Below are 13543 nucleotides of genomic sequence, written 5' to 3'. Positions count from 1 at the left end.
AGTCTCAGGCCATGGACCTGGCAACCCTAGCTGGGAGGGACCCTTGTCTGAAATCCTGGAGAGCTGCCATTGCCAGTCAGTGTAGACCACTATTCTTCAAGCTTTGGTCCCCAGATGTTATCAGAGACTACGCTCCCATCAACCCATGCCAGCTTTGCCAATGGTCAAGGATGATGGGAGTTGTAGTCTAATAACATCTAGGGCTCCGAGGTTGAAGATCAGTACTGTAGACAAAAGCTAGATGGATCCATGTGATTTCTGCCATGTGTGTGTGTACAGGTGGGGTGGGCAATGTATTTCTTCACCCATCAATCACTTTGTTTTTTTCGAAAGGCTGACTGAGGGGTAACTAATCCGCCGTAGGTGACTCTGGGTAAGAGCCAGAAGTGAACCTCAGTACAGAAAAATGGGAATCCGGACAGCAAGACTAGCTATTGCTAGTCGGGCGGTATATAAATTTAATAAATAAATAAAAAATAAAATAAAGACCGCCAGATTAGTATTTGGGGGTAGGGTCAGTGATGGTTCTCCTTTTACCAGTTGTGTGAAGAGAGGCAGGAATTCAACAGGCCGATCCCATTGTGTTTTGTGAACACTGGGCAGAGCTGTGCCTCTCTCGCTATTCTGCATCTCGCGTAGATCCGCAAAGGCACAGGAATTTTGCGAGGTGGTGCCCCAACTTGGTTGTTAATCCGGAGCAACAGTGCAAGGTTAAGGCTTTATCCTGCCCCTGCTGTTCTTCCCTCTTGTGAGGCGCATCCTCTTTGCTGCCCAGTGGGAGTCAGTCTAAGGGTTAAAGTGGGTGAGTCAGGATTCCTGGAAAAGTGGGGAGGGAATCTTGGAACAAGGCAGCATGAAAAGTGCTTCCTGGGGGGGCTCGAGGCCCCCCACCCAGAGATCTGATGAATCCCAAGAGCATTGAGGTGGAGGGGAGTCTCGTGGATGTAGGCAGGGTGGGTGGGATATGCCCTACAGACAAGGGAGGAGGGAGTGGGAGACACCCACCCCCAAATCCACCCAGTGAAGTTTGTACCCAGGCAAATCCCAAAAAGACAGTGTACAGTGGATGGCCCATAATGGATCCTGCTTTCATCACCAGTTGTGTGCATGCTTACTCAGGAGTAGAACCCCCAATGGGGATTTCATCCAAGAGAAGTGTTTGGATCAGACTGCAGCCTTGGATTCCCAGACAGAGGTTGTGCTGCTTGGTCTTGTATGAGGTTAGTCTATTCATAGGGTTTTCATGGTAAAAGGTATTCAGAGGAGGTTTACCATTGCCTTCCTCTGAGTCTGGATGCATCCTAGTCTGATGTCAGTTCCCCGTCAGGAAGGGTGTGAGACGGGTGTATTTTATCACCCTATTTATTTAATCTATACGCAGAACATATCATACGGAAAGCAGGATTGGACCAAGAAGAAGGAGGTGTGAAAATTGGAGGGAGAAATATCCATAATTTAAGATATGCAGACAATACCATACTATCAGCAGAAATCAGTAATGATCTGAAACGAGTGCTGATGAAAGTTGAAGAGGAAAGCACAAAAGCAGGACTACAGCTGAACGTCAAAAAGACTAAAGTAATGACAACAGGAGATTTATGTAACTTTAGAGTTGACAATGAGGACATTGAACTTCCGGTTTGGCGGCCGCCATGGTAAGACGTGATTCAGCTCTTCTCCTTTCTTTCTTATCTCTCCACTGATTGCATGGCCACTGACCTCTGGTTTCATGCAAAACATAACATAGTCTTTGGCCGTTTCGACTCTGCTATCTCTGCTAAGGAGATAAGAAGCTGGTGTTCTGCTGCTCTGCCTGTTTTGTATTTGCCTCAAACTTCTACACTCCTTTGTGATATTTCTCCTTCCCTGAACTCTGCATCTGCCTGGGGTCTGGAAACACGTTTATCAGGCAGCCTTGAAAGTGACCTCTGACTCTCAGCGTTACGCTCTCATTGCTCAGAGGCCGGAGGTGCACAGCACCAATGATATACACAAGGCAGAAATGCAGAGAATGGGGTATATCCCGGGGGCAGAGAGGCTGCCAAATGGTCAACAGCCTAAAATCACTCAATATTTCCCCCCTAAGCCTGGAAGCTCTGACACTGCCCTTTCACCTCCAGATGCTCAGAAGGCTCCAAACTACAATGAATACTCACGTGAATGGTCCTTGGATTTGCAACTACCCATGCAAATAGCAAGGGAGATTTCTCACTCCAAAAGCTTGGCTGAGGAACTGTTTGATGCTGGCTATACCTGCTCTCTCAGCCTCCTTGATGGCAGTATTCCTAATGAACTGCTCACTTTAGACTCACTGCATGAGTCGCAGGAGCCCTCAGACCCCCCATTGTCCAACCACTCCAAGCATGAGCAGTTCCCCTATTCGGACCCCTCGAACCTTAAGCCCCCTTCGCTGAGTAGTGGAGAACCTGTGATGGAAGAACTGTGCCTGATAAAAGCATACCTTGCCGAAACAAACAACCTACTAACCACCTTGGTCCAGGCTATGGGTTCGATCCTTGAAAATAAATCTAGTAACACAGGCTCGTCTCCTAGCTCACCTAATAACTCTTGCCGCCCAAAGACGGTTTCGAGGAGGAAATCTAACAGACCTTCTCCTCATGAACGCCCATTACTAGGGGCCAAAAAGTCAAAGAACATCAAAAATGCAAAACCAGCTGGAGATAGGAAAATGAACTTTAAACCGCTATTTAGATTATTGGACTCTCCACCAACTCCTCCTTCAGCCACCCAGCCTCATGCTGTTGTCAGGCGTAAGAAAGCCGCATTGTGCAAAGATCTTCAAAAGGATGTCGGCAAGTCTGGCCCCCAGGTCCTGAGAACATTGTCTATCCCCGCAGAGAAAGATCCAGACACGTATCATTCTCCCATAAAGCTGCCCCCCAAGTTTGAGGGGTTTAAGTCGGGCCTTTTTCAATATGACAGGAACCTTCATCTATCTCCTGAACAAAGCAACGTTGTCCCGGGGATAAACCTTTCTCTCCTCCCGACACGCCGAGAAACCTCTGCTCTTTCATCTATAGCAGCAAGTCTCTCCAAATCCACCTCTTGGAATCTAAAATTGGAACCTGAAAAGCTCGCGATCACATGCTATTCTGTTTCTGGACTCCTGCTTTAGTCGGACTCTCTCTGCAACGCATCGCATGAGCTATACTAAGCAAATGGTGAATCTGTCATCCAATACATCCCGTTGGCGACTGATTGTCTCCTTCCACTCCGTGAACATTGCCTCCCAGATTTATAACGCGAAGGAGAAGTTGAAGAATTCTGGCATATGGGTTCAACATTATTTCATCAATGTTTCTGCCCCCTCGCCACTTCTCAATTCAGCCTCCTCAATCACAGATCTAATACTGTTTCACGGATGGAAAGGAATAAGAACCGGGCGGATCCAGAGGATCGGACTCCAGTTGAACTTTCACTTGTTACTGATGCATCTACTTCAACTAACCTTGCAGAGAGCCGGACGGCCAGAAACCGTGATGTCAGTCCTCCTCTTAGTAACTTTGTGGACCAGTATAATGAGGAAGAGAAAATGATTATCAACTCCTTCGACACGCTATCCCCCCAGGACCAAATCGACGTCCTGCTTAGCCTCGATCAGCTTAAGGTCCATCTGTTAAATATTTTCAAATAGGGGAAAGCACAGATGGTCTGTAGCACAGAAGAGGCTGATTCAGTCTCAAAGTCTCCACTGGACAGTGGCAGCCTCGTCCTTGGAGAGAGCGTTGAACAGACTGGGAAATGCTCCCTCACCCCTTTAAACAGGGTAAACACCGTAAGGTCTGTAGAGGCTATCTTGACCGGGAAGGCTCTACTCCGCTCTGATATCCAAGATAATCTGATTAACCCTTCTTTTCCCAGCTGTTCATCTGCTGCGCTTTCACCTTCAGCCCACTCCCTCATCAATGTTCCCATCTGACTTTCCCCTGGTCCCTTCCCCGAATCACCCACGAATTTTCCTTTTACTCATCCTCCCCCATCTGGGGCCAGTCATGTTGACCTTAGGGATCAAATGACCTTTTTATCATGGAACATTGCTGTAAAGCAGAAATCCCCAGATCTGGTCTCCTATCTCTCCAAGTTTGACGTAATCCTTTTACAGGAAACCTGGTTTACGAACTCAATTTATCTCAATGGTTTTTTAACCGTTGATTTACCAGCTGTACCCCCCTTGAGTAAGGGCAGACCTAAGGCTGGACTGGCCATTCTTCTTTCAGCCTCCCTGTCTGTTAAATCAACAAAACTTCCATCATGCGGTTCACTGGCTCTGGCTGTTTTACTGGAATTTAGTGCTGTGTTTCTCCTATTGATTAATGTTTATATCCCTCCTTTTTCGGTTAGGGCGGATATTAAACAAGCATGGGAAGCTTTGGAGAGCTATATTCTAGACTTAGAATCCCTTTACCCCCGAGTCCCCCTGATTATTATGGGGGATTTTAATGCTAGGACTGGCCCTAATAACTCCACTCTCTTTTCTTCCAATCTTTGGGATGCTACAGACCTTAACAATTTCATTTTCACTTATGAAAGATCATCTAAAGATCAGAAGGTGAATTTTGGAGGGATCTGCCTGGTCCTTTTGGCGGGCTGCTATAATCTGACGATTCTGAATGGCTGCCATCTGATTGATAACCGAGTGGAATATACCTATCTTTCGGGTCGGGGCAGCAGTGTGGTAGATTATGTTCTGACTTCTCCCCAATTACTTAGGTGGATTTCTAATTTTACAGTGGGAAACAGATTGGATAGTGACCATCTCCCTCTAACCTTTACACTTTCAGTGTTTGAGAGTGGTCACTTGATGCCAACAAACATCTACCCATATAACTCTCTCTCCCCCGATACAAGAGAATTAAATGGTCATTGGACATCTCGGATAAGATAGCCTCTTTTTTAGCTTCCCCATTGGGTCAAGCCCTTAAAGGACGCATCCTAGATGTCCAAACCTGCTTTGAGGGCTATTCCACTCTGACTCTTCAATATTTATTTACAGTCATAGACCCATATTAAAAAAGTACATACAATAATAACATGAACAAAGATTAAGTACATGAAAGAGAAATGCGTTTCTGTTGAGCCGCAGAAACAAACTTGGCAACTTGAAAAGTGATTTCTTTAACAGAGCCGGAAAGCAAATAGACAATCGTGGCTTCAGGCGATTTATGTGTGACTTTTAACAGTATATCATTAAGATGCTTAAAACGAATCTGAGAATACAAGGGACATGAGAAAAAGCTGTGATACAGAGTTTCAATATCAGCACCGCATGGACAGACACGTTGCTCATAGGGGACCCCCCTAAACCTCCCTTCCAGGACTGCAGAATATAAAGAATTAAACCTGGCTTTAGAAAATGCTAAACGGAATTTGGGAATTGTAAGGAAATCTAAATAGGAACTAAACTTTCCAGGGAGGCAGTTTAATTTCAAATACAGTGGGGAGCATGTTTTGGAAGCCAGGAAAATTGTATTCTGATAATCGATATCTTTAATTCGCTAGCGGATTATGGCTAAGGCATCGTTTGGAGCTTGAGATAGTAAATATTCCTTAGAGAGACCCATTTGCATTAATTTCATTTCCAATTTATGGTTCCAATTAGAAGGCCAATTATCATTCCAAAGTAAAGATAGAAAACCAAACATAGCATTGGTTGATATTTTGACCCAATAATTTACAGTCAACAGCCAGGCCTGGTATTCCATTGACATAAACCCACATTCTAGTCTAAGCGCCACCGAGGGGGCGCATCTGGAGACGCCTACCAAGCGTCGTAAGAAAGAGGAGAGAACTGCTTCAACTGTAGAGTCCAGATAGTGGATCCAGATTGGAACTCCGTATAGAATTTGGGGAATGATTTTATTTTTAAAAATCTGGATGACCGCAGGAATAAATTGTCCCCCTTTATAGTAAAAATATTGAAGCAGGCTGTTTAGGGAATTCTTAATTCTCATTCTTGTCTTTCTTATATGAAAAGACCATTTCATAGAAGAATGAAAGGTGATACCAAGATATTTATAGTCGGCAACTTGTTCAATTGGATGTTCATTGACTATCCAAACTGGGGTGTTTATTCGCTTTGAAAACACTAAAATTTTTGTTTTATCAAAATTTATGATTAGGTGGTTCTCTGTACAATAGGACATAAACGCCCTTAGCGTACGTTTGAGGCCAACCTTCGATAATGAGAGAATCACAGCGTCATCAGCATATAATAACAAAGGACATCTCTCATCCGCAATCTTGGGAGTATGGAAATCATGAGATAGGCAACATTCATTCAAGTCATTCAAAAAAAGATTAAAAAGAAGAGGTGCAAGTATACATCCCTGTCTCACCCCTGTGGACGTGGGGATAGATTTGGTCAACCCGCCCTCTTTTCCGCAACGTACTCGTAGGGATGTCTGTTGATGCAGGTGATACATCAAAAATAAAAGTCTTTTATCAACAGTGGTTTTTGATAGTTTGGACCACAAAATGTCCCTAGGAATCGAATCGAATGCGGCCTTTAAATCAATAAAGGCTACATGCAAACCATTGCCTTTATGTTTGCTATACTTTTCCGCAAGGTGTTGTAAAATAAGACAGTGATCTAAAACAGAGGAACCTTTTCTAAATCCTGCCTGTTCCTTACCAAGTATATTTTGTTCAACCATCCAATTCTGGAGTTTTGCTTTCAGATAAGAAGCATATAGTTTGGCAATAACTGATAGAAGACTAATGGGACAGTAGTTAGAGGGATCCTCTCTATCCCCTTTTTTATAAATGGGGATGACTATTGCCTCTCGCCAAGATGTCGGGAAATGACCCGATTTGTTAAACCTAGTAAATAATTTTGCAAGTAACGGGGCCCACCAGTCTGGGAAATTTTTTAGAAGTTCCGGGGGAATGTTGTCCGATCCAGGCGCTTTACCTGATTTCAGCCCAGCAATCAAGGTCTTTATTTCAATTGAATTCACGGGCAACCAAAACAGAAGCGAAGAGGGCTCAGGAGGTAAGAATGCAGTAGTGACATTAGAGCAGTTGTTATTATATAAGGTCATAAAGTAACATTCCCATATATGGGGAGAGATGTTACAAATGACCGGTCGCCAGAGTCTAAAGGCGTTCGAAATTATCGACCAAATTTTTTTTGAATTTTTAGACCTAGACGCTGGAATGAGATTATTCCATTCCTCTTTGACTTCTAAGTTCTTTTTAATAGCTAAGGTTGCCTCATAACCGAGCGGAATACACCTATCTTTCGGGTGGGGGCAGCAGTGTGGTAGATTATGTTCTGATTTCTCCCCAACTACTTAGGTGGATTTCTAATTTTACAGTGGGAAACAGATTGGATAGTGACCATCTCCCTCTAACTTTTACACTTTTAGTGTGTGAGAGTGGTCACCTGATGACAACAAACATCTACCCATATAACTCGCTCTCCTCCCGATATAAGAATTAAATGGTCATTGGACATCTCGGATAGGATAGCCTCCTTTTTAGCTTCCCCATCGGGTCAAGCCCTTAAAGGACGCATCCTAGATGTCCAAACCTGCTTTGAGGGCTATTCCACTCTGACTCTTGCTTTGGAGTCTTTCCTCAAACCTAATCCTCCCCACCATAAGACCCGTACGCTTCACCATCATGCCTGCTGGTTTGATAATACCTGCGTGGAAGCGAAGAGAAATTTGAGAAGGATTTACCGCAATTATAGGACCAATAATCTCAACCAACTACCGCCGGAATATTATTACGCAAAATGCTCCTATAAACTTCTCTTAGCCTCCAAAAAAAGGCAGGCCATACAAGAAGGTTGGAAGGCGCTAATTAACGGATCCAAACTGAATGATTCCAAAATGTTCTGGGCTCTTGTCACTGATGCCCTGTCGTCCGCAAACCCCATAGCCTGTAACATTCCTTCCCATGTTTGGGAACATCATTTTTTGGCCCTCTTCAAGGAATCTCCTCTTTCTTCAGTTTGGCCAGATATAATCGATTCTGTGGATCTTCCAACATGGCTGCCAGTCTCTCAAAGCGAGATTATATTCCTCATCAAATGTTTGAAGGCTGGCAAAGCCCCCGGCCTAGATGCTATCCCCCCTGACTTGCTAAGATCCCAGCAGGACTGGTGGGCCCCTCTATTAGCTAACCTTTTTACCATGATTGATAACTATGGATGTATTCCTGCCTCTTGGCTTGACGCCATAGTGATCCCTATTTACAAAAAGGGGGCTCGAGATGATCCCCAAAATTTTAGACCTATTAGCTTGCTCTCTACAGTTGGGAAATTATACGCAGGTCATCTTAATGATAGACTATCCGCTTGGATTGAGGAGGAAAATATTTTGGGCCCGGAGCAGGCAGGCTTTAGAAAATATAGATCCACACTTGACCATTGCTTCCTGCTAAACCACCTGGCAGAAAAATATTCTGGCTCTCTTGGAAATGGCCTGTACGTGGCCTTTATTGATCTGAAATCTGCTTTCGATTCCATCCCCAGAGACAGACTCTGGACAAAGCTTTTTCAGTCTAGCATTAACAAAAGGCTTCTTTTCCTCATCTACCAACTCTACCAACCCTCTACCTTTAGGGTCAGATGTGGCATAGATGGCTCTTTAAGCAATCCTATTTCTGTTGCCAGGGGAGTGAGACAAGGGTGTATATTTGCTCCCACCCTATTTAATCTCTATCTTAATGATTTGAGTCAAATCTGGCACTCCCCTGTCTTCCATCCTCCCAAAATAGCTGATCATGCCTGCCCTCTTTTGCTGTACGCTGATGATACGGTCCTACTGTCTCTATCGAGAATAGGCCTGAAGAGATTATTCCGTGCATACATAGCCTATTGTGCAGATAACATGCTATGCATTAATTTCACTAAGACCAAAATACTAGCCTTCTCTTCTCACTCTCCCACGACCGATTGGGTAATTAGTGGCCAGCGGATCTCCCAAGTTAAACAATATAAGTATTTGGGGATCATATTCCACTCCTCTCTATCATGGTCATTCCATATCCGTACAGCTGTGGCTTCAGCTAAGACCATGTCTAAGGCCCTCTTCTGTTTTTTTCCCCCCAAAGGCGGGCAATACATTCCTGCTGCCACCAGAGTCTTTCTCGCCAAAATTGCTGCACAGCTTCTCTATGGTGCCCCAATTTGGATAAAGGACTTTGGCCCCAAAATCGAAGCTGTTCTCTCCAGCTTTCTTCGCCTAATTTTTGGAGTCCCCCGTTGTGTTACAAATGCAGTACTACGGCTGGAAGCTGGTCTTCCATCCTTAGACTGCCTTTCTTGGACTCGAACTTTATGTTTTTGGTTCAAGGTGGCTCAAAAGCAACCCCCTCCTTTGGCTATCTCAATGCCATTCAGAAAGACTGTTTCGTCAGTTCATGGGCTAAAGCCATTCAGCATAAATTATCCTCTCTCGGTCTTTCTTTGGACTTCTTAGCCTTATTTGACTACTGTTCAGCCAAAAGGATCATTGTTAATCGCATAAAGGACATTGACCTCCAACGAGATGTAGCAAATGCCGCCAAAATATGTTCCCCACTTCATTTAGGCCTAAAGTTGCATTCCCCCTTCCCAGCTCACTACTTGGAGTTCTTAGATTTCCCATCCTATAGATAGGTTTTTACTAGGGCCAGATTTAATTGCCTTGCATCTGCCCTTCTTGACGGCCGCTATCGCGGGGTACCCTACGATAACCGATTCTGTTCCTGCCGTCAGAAGGACATTGAATCTGTTTCATGTTTTTTTTATTTGCCCATTTTATTCCAATGAACGTACCAGGTTCTTAAACCCTATGGTTGAGAAACTGCCGGGAAGTTCAACAGCCGAGAAGCTGAAAATTCTCCTTTCAGGCACAGACAAGCTTTTAACTATTGGGGTGGCCAAATTCCTCCACGCAGCCCAACTTATACGTAAAAACCAAGTCCCATAAGTTCAGGTTGGCGCCCCCATTTTTATTTTTATTCTTATTTTTATTTCTGTATCTTGATTGACATTGTTTACTTTAATTTTGTATTGTATACCGGGTCTGTGACTGTACAATAATAAATGAATGAATGAACTTGTCAAGGATTATCAATACCTCGGCACAGCCATTAACCAAAATGGAGACAATAGTCAAGAAATCAGAAGAAGGCTAGGACTGAGTAGGGCAGCTATGAGAGAACTAGAAAAGGTCCTCAAATGCAAAGATGTATCACTGAACACTAAAGTCAGGATCATTCAGACCATGGTATTCCCAATCTCTATGTACGGATGTGAAAGTTGGACAGTGACAAAAGGAGGTAAGAGAAAAATCAACTCATTTGAAATGTAGTGTTGGAGGAGAGTTTTATGGATACTTTGGACTGTGAAAAAGACCAATAATTGGGTGATGGAACAAATTAAACCAGAACTATCAATAGAACCTAAAATGATGAAACTGAGGTTATCCTACTTTGGACACACAATGAGAAGACATGATTCACTAGAAAAGACAATAATGCCGAGAAAATAAAAGGGAGTAGAAAAAGAGGAAGACCAAACAAGAGATGGATTGATTCCATAAAGGAAGCCGCAGACCTGAACTAACAAGATCTGAACAGGGTGATTTATAACAGATGCTATTGGAGGTTGCTACTTCATAGGGTCGCCATAAGTCGTAATTGACGAAGGCACATAACACACACACACTGACAGAGGTTGATTCCTAAAGAGAAAGGGAATTTGGGGGGGGGTGTCCTCCAGAGCAAATGTTCCCAATCCTTCCCTATCCTGCCTAGAGAATGTTCCTTGCAAAAAAGGTGGGGGTTGATGGGCGGAGGGAGTTGATTGGGAAGTGGGGTGTGCATCTGTAAGCCAGTAAAGTGAGCTCAGCCAGTGACTGGAGAGAAAAGCCGGGAGTGGGGGCTGAGAAGACCAAACAAAGGCTACCCCCCCACCAACCATATCATGCTGCCATTGTTTCTCAGTTGTTTTTAACCAGGGATATTCTCTTTGGGAGCCCTCTCCCAGAACTCTGTTGTTGGGCAGCCAATATAAATTACTAAATCATCACCATCCATTTTACCTTGAGGGGCAATGCTTCATGCAGTTGATAAATCCCGAGTTCTTTATTATTTGCATTGCTATCAGGTTACTGTAACACATTCTGGCATTTAGACAGAAGGGGGCCAGAGGCACCCCTTCAGAGCGGCACTCTGTGCAAACCTTCCTGCCGGGTCCTTTTGTTAGCGAGGTTGCTGGCTAATTGCCCCAAATAGCCAGGGAGAGTTCCGAATGGGTGGGGGGGAGGGGACGAAGCCATTCATTCATTCATTGGTGATCACTGGTGGCAGAGTAAGGTTGTCTTCCAAGAGAAGGACTTTAACAGTGGGTCAGTAAGTGACTGTGGAGGCCAATTCTGGATCCACACAGCCTCCCACAGTGGAAAAGTTACTTTTTAAAACTACAACTCCCATCAGCCCCAGCCAGCATGGGGAGTTGTAGTTCAAAAAAGTAACTTTTCCAAGCTCTGGAAGATGGTCACGATGAGGATTTGCTTGACGTGCCTTCCACTTAGCTTGTTTGTCCCATTCACCCTGCATTCGTGCTTCTTCAAAGTCCATAGCACCTTTGTTAATGGCTGACCTCCAATTGGAGTAGGGGGCATACCTTCTGCATCCCCCCCCACAACTATGGATGATGCAATTTAGGTCTCCCTGTGTGTGTAAAGCAGAGATAGCCCTCTAGATGTTTGGAGTTGGACTACAACTCCCAACATCTCTGACCACTGGCCAAACTGCCTGGGGCTGATGTGAACTGTAGTCCGTTGCATCTGCAGCGCACCACATTAGCTATTCCCGGTACAAAGGAAACACAGCTTTTGAGTTGGAGAGCTTTCTGAGTCCTGGAAAGGATCTTTTGGAGCTTCTGGAGCTGCCTCAGTGGAGGATGTGATGTGGGATGGTGGATTTGCAGAATGTAAAATGTGCTGTGCGGATTATTTATTTATTTATTGCATTTGTATACCACCCCACAGCTGAAGCTCTCTGGGCGGTTTACAACAATTGCCTCCGTCTATGCTCAAGGCAGCTTGTGTGTGTGCATGTCTTAATTTGTGAATAAACTCGGATACTACAGAAATGCCTTAAGTCTCCAGTGATCCATCCTTCAAAGGAAACCATAAACTCGCTACCCTGGAACTTAACAGCCTCTCAGCGAACGGAAGAGTGTTCATAAGAAGAGCCCTCTGGATCAGGCCAGTGGCCAACCAGATTCCCCAATGGGGAAGCCCACAAGCAGGATTTGAGTGAAACAGTGCTCTCCTCACCTCCAGTTCCCAGAACCGGTTTTCAGAGGCATACTGCTTCCGACAGGGCAGGTAGAACATAACCTTCACGGCTCACAGCCATGGATATATCAGAGCTTGGAAAAGTTACTTTTTTTGAACTACAACTCCCATCAGCCCCAGCCAGCATGGCCACTGGATTGGGCTGATGGGAATTGTAGTTCAAAAAAAGTAACTTTTCCACGCTCTGGGATATATGTATATATGACCTACCCTAGTCTTTTTTCTTTCTTTATACAGAGAAAATATATAAGGTGTAGATACCGTATGAAACGTATGAAATGTATACATTTTTACAAGTCTTAAGAAATATACCAAAAAAGGGTGTGTGTGCGCATATACACATGCACACACGAGATACATTTCTCAGGAGATACATTTCTCAGGAGATACAAAATTATAGATTTTATAAGGTACAGAATAAAAATAAAGACATTAAATATAGCACTGTAATATGACTTGTGCTCAGTTCTAATGTCATTTTTTAAAACTGATTTTAATATATCTTTATAGTGTAACCCACCCTAGGACCTTATGGTAAAGTGCTGGTAACATGTCTAATTGAGAACCTAAAAAGAGCCTGGCTGCTGGATCAGGCCAAAGAAGGCCCATCTAGGCTAGCATCCAGTTCTCACAGTGGCCATCCAGATGCTCCAGTGGGAAGCTCACAAGCAGGATCTGAGTGCAACAGCACTCTCCTCACTTGTGATCGCCAGCAACTGGCACTCAGAGGCATTTACTGCCTCACACGGGGTAGGGAGACCATAGCCATTGTGGCTAGTAGCCATTCATAGCCTTACCCTCCCTGGATTTGTCTAAACCTCCTTTAGAGCCATCCAAGTTGGGAGTGAATTTCATAGTTTAACTGTGCAATCTCCCAGGTGCCACCAAGGCTTAGAAGTACAAAAAATGCTGGCTGCCTGTTTGGCTCTCTGAAGAACTGCCAGACTCCTACGCAGTCCTAGCCAGAGCACACCCATGAAAATTAATGAACCTAAGTTAGTGATGTCTATTGACTTTAATGGTTCTGTTTATCAATAGGACTAGCAATGATAATAGGATAAAATATTATTGGCTTCCCTATAGCTCTCCCATGGCACTCTCTCCCCAGCTCTCATGTGTTTCCCATAATGCTGGGTTCAGCAACATGGCACCCATGGGCCACCAGTGTGCCTGCCAGTATGGCTCCTGCAAAAGATCTCAATAAATTTCCCCTCAAAAATCTG

The sequence above is a fragment of the Rhineura floridana genome, chromosome 3, assembly GCF_030035675.1.
Source record: "Rhineura floridana isolate rRhiFlo1 chromosome 3, rRhiFlo1.hap2, whole genome shotgun sequence".
Lineage (NCBI taxonomy): Eukaryota > Metazoa > Chordata > Lepidosauria > Squamata > Rhineuridae > Rhineura > Rhineura floridana.
Note: the sequence above shows the minus strand (reverse complement) of the source record.